The following is a 16,358-nucleotide window of genomic DNA, read 5'->3' as shown; positions in this document are numbered from 1 at the left end:
AGGCTGTGCTGGCCTCTGGTTTCACACAAAAGACACTTTACTTCCCGTTTTTTGTATCCCTGCCTTTACCTTTGGGATTGTCTTTAGTACTCAAACACTTCTTTTTTTTTATTTTTTTTTTTTTATTATTTTTACTCACTTCCAGAAGCTCAGTCCAAACACAGCAGTCAGCCATGAACTCATCCTAACTACTCTCCAAAGGAGTAAAGCAGTTTGAATATCCATGATTTACACTGGCTGGGAACACAGTAGCTCAGATAACATCAAAACATCTACTGGGCCACCAGAGTGCTAAAAGAGCTCCTGAAAACAGGGCAAGTTTGTTTAGATCCATTGTGGTATTCCCATTGCATGGGCCACCATTAACCACCTGCCCACCTGGAAACAGGAATTTTGCCTTTTTTTACCTCATTGTTTTCCATCGAGATGCATTTGAAGGGCAGTAATTGGACAAAATCCAACATACTATCAAAGTGACCTTCCTAATAGGTTTCTTATACACCACAGAAATCAGTCCTTTGAAGAGATCCCCCCAATATATTTCAGTTTGTTGCTTAAAAAATAAAGAATAAATGTTTCTCCCTTTGTTGTTTAAAGAATCACTTCTTTTAATCACTACTGAAAAAATAAACAAGAGATCATTATTTTTCATTCTGTATTTTTAAATGGATTCAGATGAGGAATCAAGAGGAAATCTCATCACTTCTTTGTTCTTATGAAAAATCTCAGGCTGAAAATACCCAGTGCCCTCATGTTATTGTCAAGCCTACAGCCATTAAGAAGGTAGTCTTAAGAGATAAATAGAGCAGTGATGCTTCACCTCCTTGTTCAAATGGGGGTTTCAATAAAGCAATGCTGACTTTTTGCAGAGGAATTATTTTGCTGCCTTTGGGCTTTAGGATACCAGCCATCCAGAGAAATCTTTTGACATCAGGATGAGATCTACTATAGGTAGTATTTAATCCTTTAACACTAAAGGATTAAGCCAGTTGACCAGGAAGAGAAGTTAGATTTAACACCTGGAAAATTCAAAGCATTTCCAACCTTCTCACTCCAGGGTTACTCTCACAGTCCAGACAAGAACACTTACATGGAGTTTAGCTTCTACATTTAACAGAAGAATAAACCAGTTTATATTGGTCTAAAGCTGAAGACCTAGAACAGAGATGACATTGAAATACCACAAAATAGACTAACAAACATTTAAAATAAAGGTCCAGAAGGTGGAGATCTTTGTAATTCTAGGATGGAGAAATGCATGCCTAAAACCGAGGTCAGATTCATGGAAAAAAATGAGAAAGCATGAAATGGGTGTGCTGGACTTGGCAGCCACGAGCAAAACCTGGGAACAGTTTGCTGTTCCACTGTGAAATAGCAGAGTATCTCTGATTATTCTGCTGCTAACCTAGTTGTGCCCTATGAAATCTGCCTTTCAGATGGCTCACGCTTTTTGCTGGCCTTGTCCACACTCACGTCTCAGCCACGAGGACCAGCATCTACAGAGACACCAAGTCCACGAGACCTAGAATGTATGTCAAAAGCAACAGTAAAAAATGGATTCTGAGAGAAGGAAAAAAAAAACAACCACTTTTTATTTAGGAAAGAAAGTAATTTTCAACCCCCAGTATGGCTTTGCTGAGTTTATGCTGTGAAGGTGTGGTTAGCCCTTGTTCTGGGCAAATATCATCACCACTGACATCCAAAACATCTTGGCTTCATGTCTGCAGTTCTGGGCAGTCCTCAGATGGGCAAAGTGAGCCACAGCAAAGCACCAGCTCTGTGACACAGCAGCATTATTGATTTAACTGGTTTGTTTATGCCGATGTTTAATTGGCTATGTTAATAGGATTTTAATCTGCATTTCACTTGTATGTGGCTGATAGCGCAACACTGGTGTGGCTGTGGTGACATTTCCTCACCATTGCTGTTTGTCATCAAGCACCAGGCCAGCACTCTGAGACTGACAATACCAAATGCTTTGTTTAATTAGGCATACTTCACACTATACTGCATAATTCCCCAGCAATGGTTGATTTTTTTATTAAATAGGCAAAACCATGAAAAATCTTTAAACAAATAGCAAAGATTTCAGTCATCTTTTAACACCAGTATTTAGCATTTCTAAACATTCAAATGAAGATTAATGAAAACTGAGTGAAAGGAAAAGAAAAAAAAAAAGGAAAAAAATTAAAAAAAAAAAAAAAAAAAAAAAAAAAAAACTGTGCTGGTAAAGTTGGAAAATCCCCTTTAAGGTTTATGCCAAGCAGCGTATCACCAGAGCATCAAGCAACATGATTACCCAAGATATTCATGCTTAGAAATACTCTCTCCATCAGAGTTAAGATCACCTCATCTCCAGAAAAACACTCAGTGGGTCTGTCACAAACAAACATTGGCCCATGAGAGATACTCCCAAGGGATCATAGTTAGCCAGAGACAAGGACACTGTATGTGCCTTTGGGCCACCCATCTCCCAAACGCTCTGAAGCCTGAGCAATGAGTAATTCAAACAGAAAATATTAAGACATTAACCAGAACCTCTCCTAAGAATCTGCTCCTGCCCAGGCAATGAACTCAGCTCACAGAGCTTGGAGGGCTCAGTTGTTATTGCTCAGTTCCAGATCTTTCCCAAGGAGAGAAGTTTGGCACAAAGCAAATGCCCAGCACGGCCCTGGGCAGACCCCTCGGACCATGAACAGCTCTCCTCAGCCTCATGGCCCTGCCACGAGCCAGAGAACTTTTCACTGTCCAAATGCTGGCCACAGTCTGTGACTTCTTGGTCCAAATCTTGGTTGCCTTCCAACCTCATGTTTTGGTCTGACTGCCCTAATCTTCATTTCTCTCCTGCTAAAACTGAGTAAAAACAACTGAGACCATAATCCTGCTTTTGACTCCACTCCTTCAGTCTCCATCCCTCTTTCACAGTTTCTTTTTTCCTCCTATTTCACCTTGCTCTCAGATTAATAACTTAAAACAGAAGTCAAAAAGCAAAAAACATTCTAAATTAGTTTGGCATCTGTGCTGTTCAACTGAATCAGATGTCCTGTTTAATTACCCCAATACTATTGTACTATTACTTTGGGAAAAAATGGCACAGGAGTGTGCTACAGCTGCTTCCACAGAATGCACTCTATATAATAATCAGGACCAGAAATATTTTATAAATAGGAAAATCTCTGGCCTCTGTATGAATCCCAGCTGGCAGTCGAGCCTTGCATTCAAGCAGTGATGGCCATGCAGGCTGTGAGGGCAGCACAGAGGTGCAGCTGGGCTCTCCCACCCCTGGGAACAGAGTGGGACAAGGGCAGCAATGTCTGCTGCAGGGAGGGACCATCCCCACTGCCCAGCCTCCCTGAGCAAGAGACAGGGCAGCTCTACACCTGAGCCTGATGGTGGAGCCCCCATGCCCACCTTGCCAGACCCCTGCTCTCCACATGAGGCAGGTTTGGAGGAAGCCCTGCCTGCAGCTCCAGAAGGCTCTCCACCACCTGCCTCCCTCAGAAGGTAACTTTCACAGCAAACACATCACAGAAAGTGTGAAATGTTCCCCGGACAAGGCTTCCCATAGTGCTTGGAGGTGTCTCTGTGTGCTCAGAGGCATTGCTGAGGTCAGATTCAGCACAGGAGGGCAGACAGGGTTTTCAAAGGGGAGGTAAAGAGGGGAGATGTACACAAACATACCCACTGTCTTTTTGAGAATCAATGGGGGAAACTAGAAAGAGGGGGAAGATCATGGTGAATATTAAAAAGTGAGACTTTTCCAATTTTCTGTGAAAGGTGAGAAAACAGATGAAGATTTTCAAGAGCAAACGTAACACTCACATACATGCACATACATACCCACCATCTCTAGATCCCGGGGAGAAGGCAAGCTGCTGCATTGTGCAGAGATTCAAAATGCAGAAAATCAATTGTAAATCACGAGTTCTGGATTCTTTGAGATGAAGTGTAATCTGATTTACAATGTTACAAAAAGAAATTAAAGTTAATTCCAACATGATTGTGGGTATACCGCAATTTAATACAACCATGCTGTGGCCTTTAAATCTCCACATTGCAATATGCCAACAGTCATTACTTTTTTTAAGTTTCATATTTTATTTTAAACTATAAATTGGAAATATCACATAGCTTGTTATTTACATTTCAGAATTAGGATCTCTGCTTAGAAACACACTGCTCTATGGTGGAATACGACTATTGTGCAACTACAATACAGTTAGGACAGTTAAAGGCACTCCACTTCACCTCATCATTTTTTCTGCTTAAATATTATGCCACATTCTGATTAATACCAGACCAATAAAATCATCTTAGCAATCTGGTTAGAGTCTTTTGTCTACCCAGATGGCCTGCAATGTTAATGTGTGACAATTTCAACAATGAACTAGGACTGTTTTATGGAACCAACATTTGTTCCACTGCTTTTTCTTCTTAGGCTCAGAATTTTGACACAGATGGTACAAATTACTCAAAAAAACAGAAATGTTCATTTAGAAGGCTTAAATATGTGGTTTTACTCAGGCCATCCGAATCTTTTACATTTACAATTCAGTAAATTTACTAACAACCCTGCTGTAATTAAGGTCTATAAAAATCTTCCCTTCTTTCCCACTTGCTTTTCCCCTTACATATCTACAGCATTTCATTATGCATCCAATTTATTAATATTTATTCCTGTTCTGAAATGTTTTTAATTTTGGAGGATTTACACTGTTCAATCTTGCATCCGATTCTTCATACCTTTCTAATTATGGAAAAGGGGAGAAAAAAACATTTAATCTGCAACCACACCTTAATCCCCCTAGAACCTACACTTTTCTAGGTCTTAGAGTAGAAAACGAAAAGATAAAACTGTGTCAGTAGCTTCTGGCCAAACAGCACAGCATCTTCAGTGAAGCAGAAGGTTTTGTAATCCTGACTTTCCATACAGATTCTCAGGAAAGAGTAAAATGTCTCTGAGAAATTACAACAGGAAGAAGAAAACAACAGGATTCTTAAAAAGTGTTTTGAAGAGAGAAAGAAAGGGAGTGAGAGAAAGAAAGGGAGTAAGAGAAACCCCGGACTAGAGACAGAGGCACTTACAGTTTGACTGAGCCTGAAAAGGCAAGAGGTTATTGTGCAAAACTGCCAGAAGACAAGAGAGTTAATGTAGAGCAACTGCTCTGGAGCTTTTGCTGCTATCCCAGGGAAAAGGGAGCTGGCACAGGCTTTCCTTCATCTGTCCGGGCAGGGTAATGTCTTGCAACACCAGAGCACCTCCCCCAGACAAGCCTCCTGCCCATACATCCAGGCAAACCAGCACGGGGGCACCCCACAATGATTTGGCCACACACAGAGGCGTGGAGGAGCATCCCAGAGGCAGAGACGCTGCTCTGCTCCAAGCGCAGGCACCCGCCAGTCCTGGCTCAGGGCACTTCAGCCCAGCAGAGACCATGGTCTGCAAGAGCCCTCGTGCTTCCAGAAAGTCTTTGGGGTTCCTGGGAGCTGAAATCATCCATCAGAGTGCACAGCACCCCTGTGAGTCCCCACAGCAGAGTTTGCTTTCAGCACATCCTTCCAAAGTGCATCATGGCACCAGACACAGAAATCTCATGCCATTTCACAGCACTGCAGTTGCTAATGTTTATTTCAGTGCCTTCAGCCAATTTACCTGAACACAGCCTTCCTTTGCCATTTGCTGTATCTGTGTGTGGTTTCAGCATCATTCTGATGTTCTGGTTTCCATCCGACTATGTTTCTAGGATGGCTTGGTTTTATTATTTAAACAAATAATTTAAACAATAAAATCAAATTTAAAAACCAACATAAAACCCCATGGCTGTCCTTTTCAGGCCTTGCAGAAAGTACACTATACGCCTGATGCTCCAATTCATTATGATATTCTATTAGATCTGCCAACAGAAAGTGCATTTTGAGTTTCTAAATGTTGTTTCCATTAGAATCAATCACTCCATGCAATTAAGCCAATAGGCTCTCACCATTTCTGCTGTTATGAGCTAAACCATCCTAAATATATTGACAGCTGTCTCCTGGAAGATGACACAAATTAGGTGGAGGGGGCACAAGCCTAAATGTCACCAGTGATAGGACAACAGTTATTCTTTCAGAAATCCACCTAATTTTCATACCCCATAAGGCATGCTGTAGACTTTCTTTGCATTGGCAGCATGCAGTAATCGATGTTTTGCATATTACAATCAATAACATGCTTAAATGTTTAAGTTTTGCATTCTTTTGCGATAAACATTGATATATTACAAACTATGTAAAACTGTTCATTGGACTTTTTGTTTGCAGCATGTACTGTATCATTCAGCAAATAAGTGAGCTAAATATTGTTTGTTACAAAACAGATGTCACATGAAATTATGCCATATGTGCTATTAAACATTTTTCTTTCTTTTTTTTTTTTTTACAGTGAAAACTAAGATTTAGTTTCAGAAGTGAGTGTATTTGGCTTTTCAAGGACTTGAAGCATGAAAACAACATCTCTAAAATATTTTTAAATCTGCTGTGCATCTTGTAATCCAGTTTCATAGGTGGAATCTGAGTGTTTTAAATGTAGGTACATTAAAAAAAATGAAATATGCTAAATGTATGATTGCATTACTACTTCTCCACAGGTTCTACTAATTTATCATAAAGGAAAACGAGAATTTTCTGGTTTTGCCCCACCACTTAAGTGTAAAGACTTGTATCACATCGATACCTTTAAATACATGTTCTGTAACTCAAAAAATTAATATACAATTTTCAGTGACCTAAAAAAAAGTCCAGTTAATGGATGTATAAAATTTTCTTCAAACATTTTAAATTTGTATCCGAGAATAGGGGGTGTATGGGATTCACTGAGGACAGGGGTGGTCAATGCAGACTTGCTTCAGAGTGAAACCCAAACTCAGTAACTCTGCACGAGGAAAAGGAACACGTTCCAAGATTCAACTGTAATTGTTTTGACAGAACCATATATGTGAAAGCAGAGCAATCTATATCTCTAGACTCTCAAAGTGTGAACTCCACAACAGAGTGAGCAGAATGCAGGAAACATGTTGCTAAGAGCCATACAGTAAAACAAAATCTGGTTGCCACAAGAAGAGTGACATTGGCATCAGAGGCAAAGACACTTACACCCACAAATGGAAACACGGCGCACTGGGAAAGCAAGGAGAAGAGGAGCAGATGCAGCAGCATGAGGAAGAAACTCAAAGTAAAGATCTTCAGACTCCATATGTAGTTTTCTTTCTCTTATTCATCAAAAGTAGGAAGACAGGGTAAACAAAAAGGGAGATAAAGACAAGAAGGTGAAGAAAATATTTTTTCTCCCCCCCCCGAAGGCAAATACTTGCTTACATTTCTAAACATACTATCTTTGTGAGGCCTCTCTGTAATACAAATAACTAATTGCTTGCCAGCGAGCAGTAAAACTGAGAATAAGAGTCCTTGATCTCCCAGCTTGATGGAGATTCCTGAGGCTTCTAGTCAGTAAAAAAAACCCTGCAAATAAACTTTAACACTTCAGTGGATGGAGTCTCTCCTCTAACACTACAAGCTTCCATATGGAGCCAGACAAACTCATCTTAGACGCCAGGATATTGTGGCAGGCCTGGTGAAGCTACCTTCCACAGGTCACAGCACCTGCTCTACTGCATCAAATCCCCTTCCTGCATTCTCCTATTTTCTGAAGGGTCATGTCTCCTTTTTCACATCCTATCCTTCATTTTGCAGGTTCTCTTGGATTATTTGTGGAGGAATAGCAGATGGGGCCACCACAAAGGATGACTGCTGTGACTCGTTCACACCACCACACACATGGGAGACAGATAAATACCAGTTTATTGGCTCACTGAGTTTTCCCACAAGGAGAAGCTTTTCCAGCACAGTGATGCAGCAAAATTCAGTGCCTCCAACCAACCAGCCCCACCAGCTCTGCTTTAGACTGATACCAGGAGGACGAGCCCATGTTTTGGTGCCTACCCTGCAGGTCAGCACAGAGCTCTCTGGCTGCTGAGGAGAGGGTTCCAGAAATCCCTTGTCACCACAGGGGTGGGCACCTGGTGCCAATGACTGCCCCTCAGACCTGGTGCTGCAATGCCAAGCACCATCCTGAAACTGCTGGCTTTTCCAATTTCCTGATCTAAAATGCCTTGGCTAAGTCTAAACAGGGTTTTTGTCTTTAGTGCAAGACACAGTAGAAGCAGGTCAAGCATTTTCCCAGGAAAAAGCACAACCGTGGAGCAGCAGGCAGGAACAGCTATTCTGCAGTAACTTCCTTCATGGCAAATCCTTAGTTCATGCAAGGTGTTCAGCATAGAAAACATACACAACTTCTAAAAAAAAAAAAATCAAACACAGCTTTTTTTCTGAAAATACACTATTTTTCACCCAAGATTATTTTAAAACTATACAGTTAAGTGCCAGTATTTGGGGCGATAGATTCTTTACAACTGCCAAAGATCTGAGAGTGGGAAAGATTACAGGTAACCCTGCAACCCTGATTGAATGCAAATAGAGTTGTAAAAGCTTCCTCTTCTCCCTGCCTCCATGTTGCACCTTGTGCAGCAAAGTGCTTAGTATATGATAAAAATAGCTAGATCTTTCAAAATCTTAGAAGAAAGGTACTTGAATGTTTTTCTTTAAACACTGTATTTTCTTAAAGGCAACATAATGAGGTCAACCAAAGCTGGCTTCAAGCTGATAAACTGTGTTTAGGAGAAACCAGAGGTTGAGAGAGGGGGTTTTAGCAGAGGAAAACAAAGAGAATGATTCCAAAAGTCAGATCTCAAAATGTTAATCAGATTCAGAAACATAAAACATGACAATTTAATGGTGTTTGGTTAAAACCAGAAAATTTTAAAGTTCTAAGCATCTTACATTGAATTCTAATACTTTTTTAATTATTAGATATAAAATGCTTACAATTTTCACTGAAAATTAGACTTGGTAATTTATATTTCTTGTTTATACAGTACAATTTGCTGATGAAAAAAATGTGCTAAACTTATTGATTCATGACCATAATTGTTTAATTATTTATCATTGCAGAATTATATTAGCATTTATAATAATGCAGATGTGCACAAAGGCTAAGAAGTCATATACAGCTTTTGTTTTGTGTTTGCTATGCTGAAATTAGGTTGATCCAGGTTGTGTGCACACTGCATATTGCAAGTGTTGCAACTCGGTGTCTCTTGGTTTTACTGGAGTTAGAGGGGGTCTAACCAATAGCCGCAATAATGAAAACTCTCCGATAGCTAATAAAGAATATAAACCCAAAGCCAACAGCGTTGCAAAAGAAGTCTCCTCTCAGGCTGATTCCTCTGTTACCATGATGCACATTAAATTCAGTGCAACACACGCACAGCTGTTTGCTCCGTACCACCCACAGCAAAGGAATAGCTCGTGTGTGTTTGGTACAGGGGAAGCCAACGAGAGCTGCACACCACAAAAATTACAACCAGCTAAGCCAGCCAAAACCTTCTGCGTGAGGCCAGTTAAAGAAGAACATAAGAACTCCTGATATGAGAGAAACACATTCCTTTAATTTTCATCTTTATTTTAAGGGATCATAAACAGTGGAAGAAAATGACAGATGCCTCACTTCAGCCTCTCCTCCCCTCTGTGTGCTAAATCTATTCCCTCAAGGAACTCCAGTAAGACTGACATACATCCCTTTCTGGAGAGCTGCTAAAACAGCTTTGCCATGGGCTTCACAAGAAATTTGTAACACTGAGCATGTCTTCTGGACTCATCCTTTTGACATATTGATAGCCAAGACTCCCATTGCCTCTCCCCTCCGTGCTCTTTTCACCTAACACTATTTACTGGTGCTACCTTTTCATAATTAAGAGTCCATATCAAAGCAGTTGTAACACCATTTAAGCAGCTTTTCTAAGGAATCAAATCTAAATGAAAAGGCAAAGTATAAAAATGTCCCATCTTCCGCTGTGCCTAACTGATTTGCTCTGCATTTTATCCTCAGGGAGGTGCTGATTCCAAAAGCCAGAGAAGAAGGACCATTCACAAAAGCAGCATCACACAACCAGCAAGGACAGCTGATTGTGCATTGTACACCCACACATGTTGAGGGTCTCTAAAAGCAGCCCCCCAGTAATGCTCTGGCTGTGGTGGCTGGATTGTTTATCACAATTCACAGGGTGAGCATTTAACCTACTGACTCCTGCATCACAGCACAGGCCAGGTATTTTTTTCTTTTGTTAGATTAATATTGGTAACAGAATAACACACTCATTAGTGGTGATAATGATTATACAGCGAGGTAGAATCGCAATTCTTCCAATGTACCGCACAGAGGAGTCAGTTTCATTAATTAATGAAATTTATTAAAGAACACAAGACAATCAAAGAAAACACACTATGGTTAAGCACCTTCTCAGATGCTGATCATTGGCTCAGTAACTTTAAACCTTTCCACCTGCTATGAAAATGCTGCATGTGCCACACAGAGGGAAGAGGGACAGGAGAGCACACCCTGGCTCAGAGATGGGCAAGCATCCTTTCTCCCTTGGCTGGCAGGAACAGAAGCCCCCATAGAGGCTGCAAGGGGCTCCAGAGTGGGAAAAACCCAGAGGAGCTAGACAGTAGGATGAACTATGTCCCCACACTGAATAGATGCCTCCATTTCCCAGCTTGCTCTGTCACTGTGTAATGTAAGAGACCAGTTTCTTTGGGAATGCTTCTGCAAGGTCCTAGCCACACCTTCAAGAAGTCTGAGTGAGGACTTCTTCTGAGCAGGATTATTTCAAACACTTTGCCGTTATTAAAACCTCAATCCTCATAAACATCTGTGAGGGATGGCCATTAAACAATTTACCAGAACTGCAGAACAACATGCAGGTTTTGGTTTTCCCTAATGTAAAACAAAACAAACAAACAAACAAAACCCCAAAAAACAACAACAACAACAAAAAAACAACTATGGCAGAGTAGAGACTTCAAGTAGAGAGTAGAGAATCCAAGTTCCCGGTCTCAGAGCTATCTTAGGCAGCAGTGCCTGCATTTGTTTAAGTGATCACATTTCTACGTGACTGTCATGTCAGATTTTCATTCTGGCTACCAACACACTGCCATTTGCTACCTGGGGGATTTACTGGCTTTGACAAGCAAGGAAATACCCAAGTGTTCAACTGTGTGTTTACTGGTCAAGCAGTTTTAGGAGGAAAAAAGGTGGTGAGGAAGAGTAAAATTGCTATAGGAGCTGCGAGACATAGTTTCCTGAATTTCCCCCAGGAATTAGTTACATTACATAGTATTTCTGATCTTCCAATTTGATCTTTGATTTTTAGTTCCACCACCACGAGACAGCAGTTGCTCAGTGCTGTGCAGAGAGATGCTTAAGAGATTAGGAAATGCCTGAATACAACAGACACCACAACAGGGGACTCAAAACATGCCATGGCAGCAAACCCAAGATGGTATCTCTCACCTTACTTTGCTTACTCTGTTTCATTCAAATATAAATGTCTTTTAGGAAATGACGATAAATTGCAAGCTATTTTTATTATGATCTTTCCAGGTGATGTCATATCTACATTAAACCAAAAGTGACTGGTAAGATCAACGTGCCAATAGTGAGCCCTCATTTCAATTTAGACCAAGACCTATCCATAAACCAGACAGACACATCTAACAGCAGAGAACAACTTTTTAAAGTAATGCTTTCTGGCTTGCCAATATTTGCTGCAAAATTTCAGACATCTGGGGGGGAAAAGTAACACATTTAACTCTGTTCCTTCAAGTAAACATTCTGAAACCAAAGTCAACAAGACTTTGTTTCAGGAAGAGGATTTGAAGGTTGTTTCGGTTCCTGCACAGGACTTGGTGCAAGTCACTTCTGAGTGTCAAAGTTTATTGTGTTTCTTGGATCCCCAAATGGAAAACAAGCTCACTCAAAATCCTCATAAAGGAATTGCTTACAACTCCTAAATCACAACCCAGAACTCAGTATTTCAGGTCACTTATTTGCAAGATAACAAAAACTCACCTGTTGCAGTTCTTACTAAATGATGTGTGAAGTCACTACATTTATACAAGGTGATGTAACTCTGATGTAACTCTTGTAGCCTAAATTCTTCTCTTTTCCATCAGCACCAATCTGGAGCAACTGTTCTTGCAGTGAAGGAGCACAACTTCATGCAAATTGTCCCATGTCCTTAAAACCGCTTCCCCTGAAGTCAGACTGAGAGTGCTGCAGAAGCTAACCCAGGAAAGAACTGCTTTAACACGCTTAATGAAGAAATGAGGTGGAATTGAAATGAATTTTCACAGCAATCAATGCAATACTTCAATGTTTCCTTGAAAAGCCTGGCTCCTCTTCTCCCAGGTTGCCCCTTACTTCTTTCCCATTGTATTTCCATCAATTTAGAACTTAAATCAGCAAAACAATTGTGTGACTTTCAAAAATGCTTGAAATCTATAAGCATGAAAATGTATTTTTTGTGGCTGTGTGCAACCATGAAACATTTTTTTAATGAAGAGATTGCAGTTGTATCTGCTCTCTTACTAGCCTGGGTTTTCTGTCACCATTGCTGCACCCCCACAACTTTATAATGGTTAATATCAAAGTATGTCTGGACTACAATGGATGGGTTTTGTCCTTCATTAGAATCATTGTTTTTCATCACACTTTATTTTCAGTAATTTCCCTTTAAAATGACTCTTTGAACCAAAGCCTACATTCCTCTCTTGTTCCCACACTAATCTCCTATTTGCCAGTGCTCAGGATTCACACACATTGCTATATTTGGTGTTATTCCTAAAGCTCTTCATAATTACACCACAATTAATTCCTTAAATTTAAAAGTGTTTTGAGCTCTCCTAATTGTAGAGACAACTTCAAGAATATTGCCAAAATAATCTAATAGTCTCCAAGTGACAAAGTGACAAACAAAAATCACTTTAAAATAAAAAAAAAAAAACCCTTTCTCATAAGCCAACATCATATTTGTGGGGAGCCTGACTCACAGTTGTGAGTGCTGGTGTTTAGTAACATAAACTGCTCTTGTCACGAATATCCTGGAAACTTCATACAACTTCTTAAGCTCAGGGAGGTTACGCAGGAAAAGTGCTAAATCCCCAGATCTTCCAGTTCCCGGATGCCCTGTTCACAGACACACAGATCCTAGACTAGCCTCTTATCCCATTAACATCCCATCCATGAACTGTCTAGTGATCCTGCAGCGGGGACCCTCCATCAGCTGCCATCTCTTCCTGCTCCTTCAGTCTCCAAACAGGAGCCCAAGGCCACATTCAGTGAGCCCAAGAGCTTCCATGCAGCACCGAGTGCACTACACCCTCCAACAGCCACAGTTCAGCACAGGAGGGTCTACAATCCCCCTTCTGTCCTTCTTCACTGTGACAAGGACGCCTCTCTGCTGGCACCAGAGGAAAATGATGTACCCAGGCAGAGATACCAACATCAGTTCAGAGGGAATCACCACCTGCACAGCACAAAGCACATGGGGCACTCAAAGGAACACCTTGTACACCTCAAAATGAACAGAAGGTGGAGAATTTCCAGAGCACAGAGGAGACCTCGTTTCTTCAGTCTGTTCACAAGTGTCTCCTGAACATAAAGAGTTCAGAAAGACCTGTGGTTTAATGGAGTCAAATTTCATTCTCCAGGTAAAAATAAATTGAGGTAAACAAAGTAAAGCCTTCTTCCCCCTCCCCCTGACAGCACTGAACTCTCAGAAAGCCTCTCTAGGACTGAGCAAGCAGAGCTTGAGCCACTTGCTTGGGACTGGTAATGTACAAAGTCCCATCTGGGGAGTCCTGTCCTGTAACCCACTGCAAGGTCACCTCCACATCAAGCCGATTTCAGAGGCTGCACAACACTGAACAGACTCTCTGGCTGTTCCCCTGATCCCAGAGGGCACGACTCCCACTGCAACACGAGGGCTAGCCAAGTATTCTAATCATCACCCAGACCCCAAAGAGCGTTCAAACTGAAGAGATTGGGGAAAAAGAATCTTTTAGGAGATAAGCGTAGTTTTGTCTGTGCATAATGAGAGTAAAACATGAGATATCTAAATCTTTATCCCATATTCATACATTTATAGCCAAAAAAGCAAGGAACAATATCAGAAATGTTCCAAGAATACTATGCCAGTACTTATCTGGTGACACTTGAGATGAAGAAGATAATTGAAAGGATGATTGCATTGGGCTTGTTGTACTCCATTGATAAGAAAGGTTTTAGAGAGCCCATTCAGTATGCTCAGCCATGATACAAGATGCCAGGAGAAAACACAGTACTGCAGCAGTGACAGGACCTCGGATCTATGAAACATTAAAATGAAAGATAAAGCAGGCTCTGAAAGAAGCAATATTGGGCACAGTTTGCACGATGACAAACATTTGGACAAATATCTAGACATCAGAATACCTCTTAATCACTGCCCTCTGACTGTCACCCAGCATTCCCATGCAAAAATCTGCTCATAAAGAAGCCTTTGCTGTCTCTCCCCTTGGGAAGGGCCAGTAAGAAAATCACCAACAGCCCAAATCCTGTGTGGCTGTGCTCTCAGGATCTGCCAGCAGGGCTGACGTGAGGTCCAAACCCAGGAAAAACAGGAGGTGATCACTTGTTTTCCTGTTCTATTTATTAAACAGTTCTTCCTTGATTATAACTAAGCACTAAGTTTTTGCAATACTAGCAAAATCTGTAACGGTTTCTATAACTCTCATGATATTCTAAGCTAACTTCAGAGGCAGAGCAATTTACCAGAACTGCAGCTTAAACAAGTTTGAATTTCATTTGCTATATATATGAAGAGAATGCTCTTACTGAAAAAAGAAATGCATGAGCACACATTAAAGCAGAGCTTTGATTCTGAACTCTTTATCCTGAACTCTGAACAATGGATACTTATGAATCATTTGTGCTGCATACTGAAGCCTTTTGAACTGGTAACAAGAGAAATCAGTTCTGCTAATGCATCTCTCATCCCAGATCTCTCACTCATCCAGATTTTAAATCTGAAACTTAGAAGAATAAAACCGTCTTTTTGGAAGGACCAAGAGTATTTTGGAAAACAGACTGGTCAGAGGGGAGGGGAATTTCAGGATGGGGCAATAAGGAGATTGTGTGCAGGTTCTGATTTTCAAGACCAGACGTTTAAAATAAATGTCTGACAAAGGCAGGGGAAGAGGCATTAATAAATGGTTTTTACTGCTTGCATTTGGGGTCGGTCTGGGCAATATTGTCACTCTGCAGTGTAGAGCAAAACTAGATCATGGAGGTCCTAATGACTGGGATGATATAAGTAAAATTTTGGATGTGGACACAACACTGGATTACAGTTTAGGAACCTATCCTATATACTGGCATAAATTTGGTCCTAGTAATAAAAAAAGGCACCACAAAGATAGGAATTCTCTCTTAGCCTTACTAGTACTATAAAGGCTTTATATGTAAGCCATCTTTAGTCCTTCCCTACTTCTTACAGTTAACAGAAAATTATCCTAGTTATGAGGGAAAGGCTCCTACTTATGAATTTTATACAAGCCAGATGTAGCAAGTTCCACATTTGAGGATATGTTTCACAGAAGAGATCAAACTCAGATTAAAAGAACTAGAAGTGCAGTCTGCCATGATGCATGGACAGACATGTGCCTCCAACTCCAGGCTTTTGAGAATTCCTTTTAAACAGGAAAGTGTGCAAAAAAAGCTACTGAAATTTTGTAAGAGACAAATTGCACAATACCAACCTGATTAAATTTCAAATGCTATCAACTTTTGCTTAGAGTCTACGAGAGAGAACAGACCTGAATTGAGAGTGCAGCCATTGAAAATGCTTCCCAGACAGGTCCAGACATGTGACAAATGAATGTCCACATTAAATGACAATGTCACGAATGACAGAAGCACTGGAAGATCACGCGAAGTGCACAATCATAACTCTGCATTTCAGTGCAAAATTCATCCTTAATATTTAGCAGTGATGACCTCTGGGTGACAAAATGCCTGCAGTGTCCCAGGTGCACACACCTGTGCATCGGAGAGGCTGGCATCAGCACACTGCTCCACCACAGCTTGGAGGTACATGCTGCACTAGTTAGATGCCTATGCAAGATGCACAGAGATAAAACCAGTCCCACAAGAACACCCCAGTCCCCTCTCCCTGCCATGCAGCCACAGCTCCCCAGTAAAGCCCATTTCCTCTGGCAGTTTCCCAGGAAGGTGACTGCACCAGGGCTCAGCTACCAGAACAGCATTTGGCAGCTCAGAAAGGGAAGGTGGTAGGATGAAGCAGAGAGACCCCAAGGCAGCCCCAGGGGAGGCTCAGCATTGTCCAAGGGTCTCTGGCACTGGGACACTGGGGAAGAGCAGGGTC

General features: G+C 41.1%; 1 long non-coding RNA gene across 3 annotated transcripts in view; it reads right to left on the bottom strand.

Moving 5' to 3' along the window:
* Positions 1-16,358, bottom strand: part of LOC138117165 (uncharacterized) — a 41,517-nt gene that overhangs the window by 20,521 nt on the left and 4,638 nt on the right. The window contains exon 1 of one of the 3 annotated variants that reach the window (XR_011154549.1): positions 12,005-12,213. The exons of the other annotated variants lie outside the window; for them this stretch is intronic. This is a non-coding gene — a long non-coding RNA (uncharacterized lncRNA). Of the gene's footprint in view, positions 1-12,004; positions 12,214-16,358 lie in introns of those variants that run through there. 3 annotated transcript variants of the gene reach the window in all.

The sequence above is a fragment of the Aphelocoma coerulescens genome, chromosome 11 (genome assembly GCF_041296385.1).
Source record: "Aphelocoma coerulescens isolate FSJ_1873_10779 chromosome 11, UR_Acoe_1.0, whole genome shotgun sequence".
NCBI classification, from domain to species: domain Eukaryota; kingdom Metazoa; phylum Chordata; class Aves; order Passeriformes; family Corvidae; genus Aphelocoma; species Aphelocoma coerulescens.
This window is presented reverse-complemented; position numbering and strand designations above follow the sequence as displayed.